Source organism: Haliotis rubra, unplaced genomic scaffold, assembly GCF_003918875.1.
Source record: "Haliotis rubra isolate DU_JTF1 unplaced genomic scaffold, ASM391887v1 Scf460, whole genome shotgun sequence".
NCBI classification, from domain to species: Eukaryota; Metazoa; Mollusca; class Gastropoda; order Lepetellida; family Haliotidae; genus Haliotis; species Haliotis rubra.
In genome coordinates, this window is record NW_025767147.1 from 528,649 (window position 1) to 537,544 (window position 8,896).

At 40.9% G+C, this 8,896-nt stretch overlaps 2 long non-coding RNA genes across 4 annotated transcripts; both read left to right on the plus strand.

Annotated features, from left to right (window-relative positions):
* The first annotated feature begins 225 nt into the window (after positions 1-225).
* Positions 226-1,323, plus strand: LOC124290305. Of its 2 annotated transcripts, none has more exons than XR_006901888.1 (3): positions 226-527; positions 764-877; positions 1,256-1,323. It is a non-coding gene; the product is annotated as an uncharacterized LOC124290305 (long non-coding RNA). The 2 variants fall into 2 exon arrangements; XR_006901887.1 differs by having other exon boundaries at positions 232-527; positions 764-868; positions 1,256-1,321.
* Positions 1,324-2,037: 714 nt separating this feature from the next.
* LOC124290304 lies at positions 2,038-8,539 on the plus strand. Of its 2 annotated transcripts, XR_006901885.1 has the most exons (4): positions 2,038-2,049; positions 5,188-5,209; positions 6,737-6,778; positions 8,432-8,539. It is a non-coding gene; the product is annotated as an uncharacterized LOC124290304 (long non-coding RNA). The 2 variants fall into 2 exon arrangements; XR_006901886.1 differs by lacking the exons at positions 2,038-2,049; positions 5,188-5,209 and adding an exon at positions 3,884-3,895.
* The last annotated feature ends 357 nt before the right edge of the window (positions 8,540-8,896 follow it).

Consider the following 8,896-nt stretch of genomic DNA (forward strand, 5'->3'; position numbering starts at 1 on the left):
AGGAACTGGAATTATGGCGGCGTTAGACAACTCATCCCTGCTAAGAAAAATACCAATGTATTGACTTTCATTGTCGAATTGTTTGGATTAAGGATCAAGTTATATTGAAATATTGTTTTCTTAAAACATTAATACTTGCATAATTGTATAACTACTATGCACTGAGATATTCCAGTTCCTTATCATGTTTCCATGGCAGCAGTAAACATACCCAATGTCATACCCGATAAACGCACTGACGAGAAAGGGGTGTTCACTACGAATGTCCAAACTTGAAGACATTTTCAGTCTTTGAAAGACTTTGGAATCGTGAAAAAATACCGTGGACCATAAATGCACCACTTAAGAGCACCAGCATCTGATGGTTGGTAGAGTGGTATACGTACATATTTGATACTCAGTGACTTCAGTCTCCCATTATAATAAATGGAACAGTCCATAACACCATATAATAATACCGGACGTCCCGCCCAAGCATCGAAGGGGGAAGATAGGAGGTCGAGCACAGAGAGCTGTTAGTTACACAGGTATGTTGCTGCTGAACCCCTTATCAGCTGATAAACCTCCGGTAATTTATCAAGCAAATGTTGATTGGGAGGAGTTATTGTTAATTATTTACACTATTTTTTATGATATTATTAACAGATTATGTTGTGACAAAACGCCAGAAATGTCTTAGGATTTTTCATCTTTCCTAGAAAATGTATTTTCCAATAATCGCTCATGTCAGGCACTAAAAGCCAAGCTGAAACGGAATTCCCAGTTTTGTGTTCACAGGAGTCCTACTTTGATTAAAAACTGACAATGCGAGCCATCATATCGGTGCTGGTGCTGATAGTCGGTGTTTTGGTGATGCGGCCATCTACAGGTGAGGGTGGTATGTTGTACACCACTGTCATATGTCTCTTTACATACCTTAAATGCAAAACAATCAGTTCCAAGTTGTTTTTTTTTATGAATTTATGATGACGGTGATATAAAAGCTTTTAAGAGTTTCCGAGTTCAGTGACTTCCAAACTCAGTAGGTGACGGTTAGGAGGGAGAGTGGGAGAGGGAACCTAAGGGCAGCAGATTTTAGACGTCAGCCAAATAGGTGACACTGTGATCATAATCAGTTTCACTTTCGGTATATCGCAACATCACCTTGACTGTGGTATTTTTGTGGATTCATCCATCGACCACTCGTCTACTTGTTTGAGGATGGGAGCACCCAGATAACAACATTTCCCAACACGCAGTTCTTCTTTTTCAGCAGCACCACCATCATCATCACCATCAACATCATCACCATCAGCAACATCAGCAGCATCAGCATCAGCATCAACTACAACAGCAGTAAGTACATAACGCATGAAGACTTACCCGTCATTTTTTTATCCTGAAATGTGCAGATCCGAGCGATGTCGGTGGGAACTGTATTGTAAATTTTAAAAGGCATCCTGTATACCTAAACCAGATTGGTCTGTTGGTGATTTGTTTCATGAACAATGCCTTTGGGAGAAACTCTTGTTTCTAAAATGAGTCCATGATTGTTGTGTAAGTGTAAGCTCCCTGCCATTGCATACATTGACACAGGAGAGTGTATCTTACATAAACGAAACGCATTAACAGTGTTCTGTGTGTTAGCTAACAAAGAGTTTACGGTCTTAATATGTTAGTTAGAATTTCTAACTAAGAGGTCTGGGTGGTGATGCCATGTGACTTTGCTGATCACGTGTTTGTACATCCTGGAGATGCCCATGCTTTCAATCGCTGGTGTGTCTGGTACAGGCTCGTTTATCTACAGCAGACTGATGGAACATTGCTGACTGCCGCGTTCAACAACACACTGCATCCAATGCACACTGAAATGATGTCAGTACAACACTCTGATTAGGATACAATTTGTGATTTATCCACAATGTGTCAGAATCTTACACTGAAGGTTCCAGCCTCTGACCAATATGGGTGCCTGCACAATAAGTGGTTGATCAGACTTATACGTCAGTTATGAAAGCTATTCCTGACTGAATATTTCCTTGCCTTCAGGGAACAAGTGGACCAACTCACGTAAGTATTTACCCAACTTTTACTTCCAATTGGTTTGTTACGGCGTTACGGATGAAACACTATTCTTTATAACAAACGATGACTCGTTAATGTGAACATGTTTATGATAAGGATCAGATCAGCCTCAGCAGTTTTCACATATGTGTATGGCAGATTTATATCATGTCTGTCCACATATAACCCAGGGAACAACCTATTGCCTCTGAAACTCTCGTCACCAACTATTCCTGTGACTAGGACAAAACCATATGGTGACAGGTCACTCGAGATGGCTGGCCCTCATCTCTGGAACAGTCTCCCATCTCACCTCAGAACACAATCAGATTTAGCTGTTTTTAAATCAAATCTAAAGATTTGTCTCTTCATTGAAGCATTTGAACTCTATGTGATATCAATACCATCTGAGACACAAAGCGCATTTGAGTGGTTTACGGAAATTGGTGCTATACATGTATTTGTTTGTATGTATGTATGTATGTATGTATGTATGTATGTATGTATGTATGTATGTATGTATGTATGTATGTATGTATGTATGTATGTATGTATGTATGTATGTATGTATGTATGTATGTATGTATGTATGTATGTATGTATGTATGTATGTATGTATGTATGTATGTATGTATGTATGTATGTATGTATGTATGTATGTATGTATGTATATGTGTGTGTGTGTGTGTGTGTATGTATGTATGTGCGTGTGCGTGTGCGTGTGCGTGAGCGTGAGGTGAGGTGAGGTGAAATTAGGTTTTACGTCGTGCTTGAGAATGTTTCGCTCATATGACGACGTGCATGCGTGTGTATGTGTATGTGCGGCTGCTTGTACTAGCCCAGACTTAAGCTGGTTTTAGAGTGCTAGCACACTGAGATACCATACCGCAGTGAAGCATGAATACCCCACTCAGACACATTATACTGACTCCTAGCCGACCAGTCCTTGTTGTACCCATTATGCCCAGCGCCAGGCAGGGAGCAACAAGTACCATATTTTAACATCTTTTGGTATAACGCGGTCGGGGATCGAACCCGCGACCTTGCGCACTTCGGGCGGACGCTCTAACCACTAAACCATGGAGGTGGTCTATGTATGTATGTATGTATGTATGTATGTATGTATGTATGTATGTATGTATGTATGTATGTGTGTGTGTGTGTGTGTGTGTGTGTGTGTGTGTTTGTGCGTGCGTGCGTGCGTGCGTGCGTGCGTGCGTGCGATGCGTGCATGTATGTATGTTGAGGTCACAGCGAATAGGAGGAGGGGTGAGTGCTCTAGATAAGGGCTGGTTGGTTGGATGTTGTTTAACGCTGCACTCAGCAATATTCCAGTTATATTCCAGTTATATTCCAGTTATAATCGAGTCTGGACCAGACAATCCAGTGAACCTGACCACTCGATCCCGTTACTCTTGTCTCACGACAAGCATAAGTTTAGACACATGGAATTTGAAGTGCAATTACAGATTCATACGATGACAAAATGTGTGATCATGTGTGTACACGTCCTGAAGATGCTGATGCTTTTAGTCCCTGGTTTGTCTGGCCCAGAATCGTTGATCTACAGCAGACTGATGTGATGTAACTGGACCATTGCTGACGGCGGTGCTCACCAACGTTGACTCCATCCAATGCACACTGAAATATTGTGTACACAAGACTTTGATTAGACTATAACTCCAAGTTGTGATTTATCCACAATGTGTCAGAATCTTGCGATGAAGGTTCAAGCCTCTGACCAATATGGGTGCCTGCACAATAAGTGGTTGATCAGAGATACACGTCAGTTTTGAAAGCTATTCCTGACTGAATATTTCCTTGCCTTCAGGGAACAAGTGGACCAACTCACGTAAGTATTTACCCAACTTTTACTTCCAATTGGTTTGTTACGGCGTTACCTCAAATGAAACACTATTCTTTATAACAAACGATGACTCGTTAATGCGATGTGGCATGTTTATGATAAGGATCAGATCAGCCTCAGCAGTTTTCACATATGTGTATGGCAGATTTATGTCATGCCTGTCCACATATAACCCAGGGAACAACCTATTGCCTCTGAAACTCTCGTCACCAACTATTCCTGTGACTAGGACAAAACCATATGGTGACAGTTCACTCGAGATGGCTGGCCCTCATCTCTGGAACAGTCTCCCATCTCACCTCAGAACACAATCAGATTTAGCTGTTTTTAAATCAAATCTAAAGATTTGTCTCTTTATTGAAGCATTTGAACTCTATGTGATATCACAATACCATCTGAGACACAAAGCGCATTTGAGTGGTTTACGGAAATTGGTGCTATACATGTATTTGTATGTATGTATGTATGTATGTATGTATGTATGTATGTATGTATGTATGTATGTATGTATGTATGTATGTATGTATGTATGTATGTATGTATGTATGTATGTATGTATGTATGTATGTATGTATGTATGTATGTATGCATGCATGCATGAGGAGGGTGAGTATATAACGGATGCAGGTAGTAAGTGTATGCAGTGCATGCATAGCCATCCTGTAGGTAGTGTATGTGGAGGTCAGTATCACGATTGAATAGTGGAAACTGGGTCACGTGCTCTAGATAAGGGCTGGTTGGTTGGATGTTGTTTAACGCTGCACTCAGCAATATTCCAGTTATATTCCAGTTATATTCCAGTTATAATCGAGTCTGGACCAGACAATCCAGTGAACCTGACCACTCGATCCCGTTACTCTTCTCTCACGAGAAGCATAAGTTTAGACACATGGAATTTGAAGTGCAATTACAGATCCATACGATGACAAAATGTGTGATCATGTGTGTACACGTCCTGAAGATGCTGATGCTTTTAGTCCCTGGTTTGTCTGGCCCAGAATCGTTTATCTACAGCAGACTGATGTGATGTAAGCTGGACCATTGCTGACAGGCGGTGCTCACCAACGTTGACTCCACCCAATGCACACTGAAATATATTGTGCACAAGACTTTGATTAGAATATAACTCCAAATTGTGATTTATCTACAATGTGTCAGAATCTTGCGACGAAGGTTCAAGCCTCTGACCAATATGGGTGCCTGCACAATAAGTGATTGATCAGAGATATACGTCAATCTTGAAAGCTATTCCTGACTGAATATTTCCTTGCCTTCAGGGACCTTCAGGGACCAACTCACGTAAAGTATTTACCCAACGACTTTACTTCCAATTGGTTTGTTACGGCGTTACCTCAAATGAAACACTATTCTTTATAACAAAGCGATGACTCGTTAATGTGATGGGCATGTTTATGATAAGGATCAGATCAGCCCTCAACAATTTTCACATATTTGCATGGCAGATTTATATCATTAAATGTGGATATATACCCAGGGAACAACCTATTGCCTCTGGAAGGGCTCGTCACCAACTATTCCTGTGACTTGACAAAACCATATGGTGAAGTTCACTGAGATGGCTGGCCTGATCTGGAACAGTCTGATCTTTGATCAGAATTAATCAGATTTAGCTGATTTAAATCAAATCTAAAGATTTGTCTCTTTATTGAAGCATTTGAACTCTATGTGATATCCAACAGTACCATCTGAGATTAAAGCGCATTGAGGTGGTTTACGGAAATTGGTGCTACTTGTTATTTGTATGTATGTATGTGTACATGTATGTATGGGCGTAGCGTGTATGTATAAAATGTATGTATTGTATGTATGAATGTGTGCGCGGATGTATGCATGTATGTATGTGTGCATGATATAACGTATAATGCGTGTGCGTGAGGTGAGGTGAGGTGAGGTGAAATGGGGGTTTTACGTAGCGGGGGATCAATGGACGAGTTGCTAGATTGACGGAGTGTTGGAGATATGTCCTGATGAACGGGTTGATGAGTAAATTGTTGAATGGATGATGGATACGCGAATGGATGTATGGATGAAACGGTGGATGGTTGACGAATGAGCTAATGGATGAATGCTGAATTAACCGATGGACGGAGGAATGATGAGTGGATGCATGGGTTGGTGGTATACAGAATCCGGGATTGACGGAGTGTTGGAGATATGGTCTGATGGACGGATGAGTGAGTATATACATAAATGGATGATGGACATGATGACGAATTGATGTGTGGAAGAATGGATGGACGTTTGGAAGGGCAGTTGGTTGGGAATGTGCTAATGGATGAATGCTGGATAAACAGATGAACGGGGAGAATGAATGGATAGGTGGACGGATGGATGGGTTGGTGGTATAAAGAATCCGGATGGGCAGCATGATGGATGGATTGGTTGGAGAAGTGTGTATGGTTGATTCATGGAGGAATGGGCGGATGAATAGGTGAATGGGTGGTAGGGCGAATGAAAGGTGGATGGATCAATGAGCCTGTGGAGGTAAAGGCGAATGGGTTGAGGGGTGAGTGCATCGAAGCATGAGCTGATGGACGATAACTCAATGGTAGATTGGTGGAGTTGTAAGTGGGTGGCTCTACAACCATCTGGCCTTTCAGGCAGTCTATGAATTTGAGAATTATAACATCATCGATTTCACACTGATAGGATGTAGGCACAATGCTGTAATTAGAATACCACTTGTAATTATAATAATCCACGGTATGATAGATCTTTCCACTAAAGGTTCCAGCCTCTGACCCATATTGATGCACGCACAACAAGTGTTTTTGCATCCCTGACTGAAGCTTTTCTTTCCGTCAGGAACCAGATGCACAAACAAGTACAAACAATTCAACAACACACGTGAGTATATTCCGAATTATACTTCCAATTGATTTGTAAAGACGTCATCTCAGATGAAACATAATCATTATTTATAATAGGTGACTCATTAATGGGATGATGGCATGCTGAAGATAAGGATCAATTCTCCCTCAGTAATTCTAGAATATTTGTACAGCAGATTTATATCATGCCTGTCCACCTATACACTTAAGAAACTGCCTGGTGCTTCTAAAACTCTCGGCCGTGTTCCCCAAGCATAAATGCAATGGAAGAGTAACATTTCATATATTACTAGGAAATACTGACTCAAACTTTCATATTGAATTTTAAAACTCAATATGAGTTTATCCAAACAATCAACTGGCGGACGGAGAAAGAGATGGGGAGACGTTGGATGCATCAATTGATAGATGATGTGTGAATAGTTGAATGTCTGACCGATGGGCAGATGATGGATGGACTGATGAATGCATAGATGATGAATGGGCTAATGGATAGATGGTGGGTGGAGGTTGTTCGGATGTTCGGATTGAGTGATGAAGGATGGATGGGAGAGGGTGGGTGGGTGGATAGGTGAGGTATAGACTTGTTGATCGATAGACGAATAGATGGACGGACGGACTTGTACAGGAATGGAAAGATGGGCGAATAATGGTTCATGAATTTAACAAATCGGCGGAGAATTGATCAATGGATTTAAGGTGGGTGGTTAAAGAGATCAGTGGATGCTGGTGGACGTGTTAAAAGGTGTATTGGTTCATGAACTGACTGACTGACTGACTGAGTATGGTTTTACGCCGTTTTAGCAATATTTCAGCAATATCACGGCGGGGGACACCAGAAATGGGCTTCAGAAATTGTACCCATGTGGGGAATCGAACCCGGGCCTTCGTAGTGACGAGCGAACGCTTTAACCACTAGGCTACCCACCGCCCCCGGTTCATGAACGATGATACAGAATGTTATTTATAACATGTCAAGTTTGTGGTGCGGAACAAGGCCATTTTCGGGTATTTCTATGTGTTTGGGGATAATTCATGACTATAGTCTGTTTAGTGTAAAAACGTACTGATGTAATACAAACCAGTAATAGTGATTTGAAACTATGATCGTTTGTTAAACAACTTTAATCCTACGTTGAATACAATTCTGAGATTTAAATGTTCAGTTGGCAAGGTAAAATTATGAGGACTCGCAATCTTCTTTTCACTTTATTTGATTTACTTTTTTGTTTAAAGTGAAATTCATCGGTACGTTTTCACTGCAAACAGACTATATATAAGAATTATTCCTACCTGAAGGCATTGTGTTTGTATATGTTTGAACTTTTCATGGGAATCCAACGCCCTGTAACGTAAGTACATTTCCAATATTTAGTAGGGTTCAATGTTCTGGATAGATTGGGTGGGTGGCTGGAAGGTGAGCGGGTGGGCGTAGATGTGAATGGCTGGCTTCACGACTTGCTAGCTTTTCAGACTGTTACAAAGTGTACAATCCGAAGAAAATTTACCGATCCACTCACAGGGGAAATACTGTCACATGCGTCAGACACAGGGAGCATGGGGTCTTATTATAGATGCACAAGATGTCACAAATATAAACAAGTATAAGTTGCGTTCCATAAAGTATGACGACAACAATAAATTTATGAAACTGCTTTGTACATTTCAGGGCACGGCCAGCGATGTGACGTCATCGACCATCGGGATAGTTCTGTCCGTTGGGGGCGTGGCCGTTATCAGACAAGTGCTATAGACCGTCCTTCTTCACACAGTCCAAGGAAAATACCCATCACAAAACCAGGAAGTGTATAAATGTCATTTCGGTTCTGAAATTCTCCAAGTGACATTCCAAATTGACTCTCAGAAAAACAACATGTCTGTGTACAAATCTTCGTTTTTTTTAGAATTTCGATTTAGGCAAAATATTTTCATATATATATATATGTCCTATCGAGATACGGACTGACACAATTAACACCGAATGGTCTCAGTTGTATTCATATTTCCATACTTTTCTATTCCAAATTGTACATGATTAAGAATTTCAACGAAGCCATTACTACTTATAATCCCACTAAGACAAACTGCAGATAGCCCGTGTTTGTATAGTAGGTTTATAAGTAGCTCTCTTGTG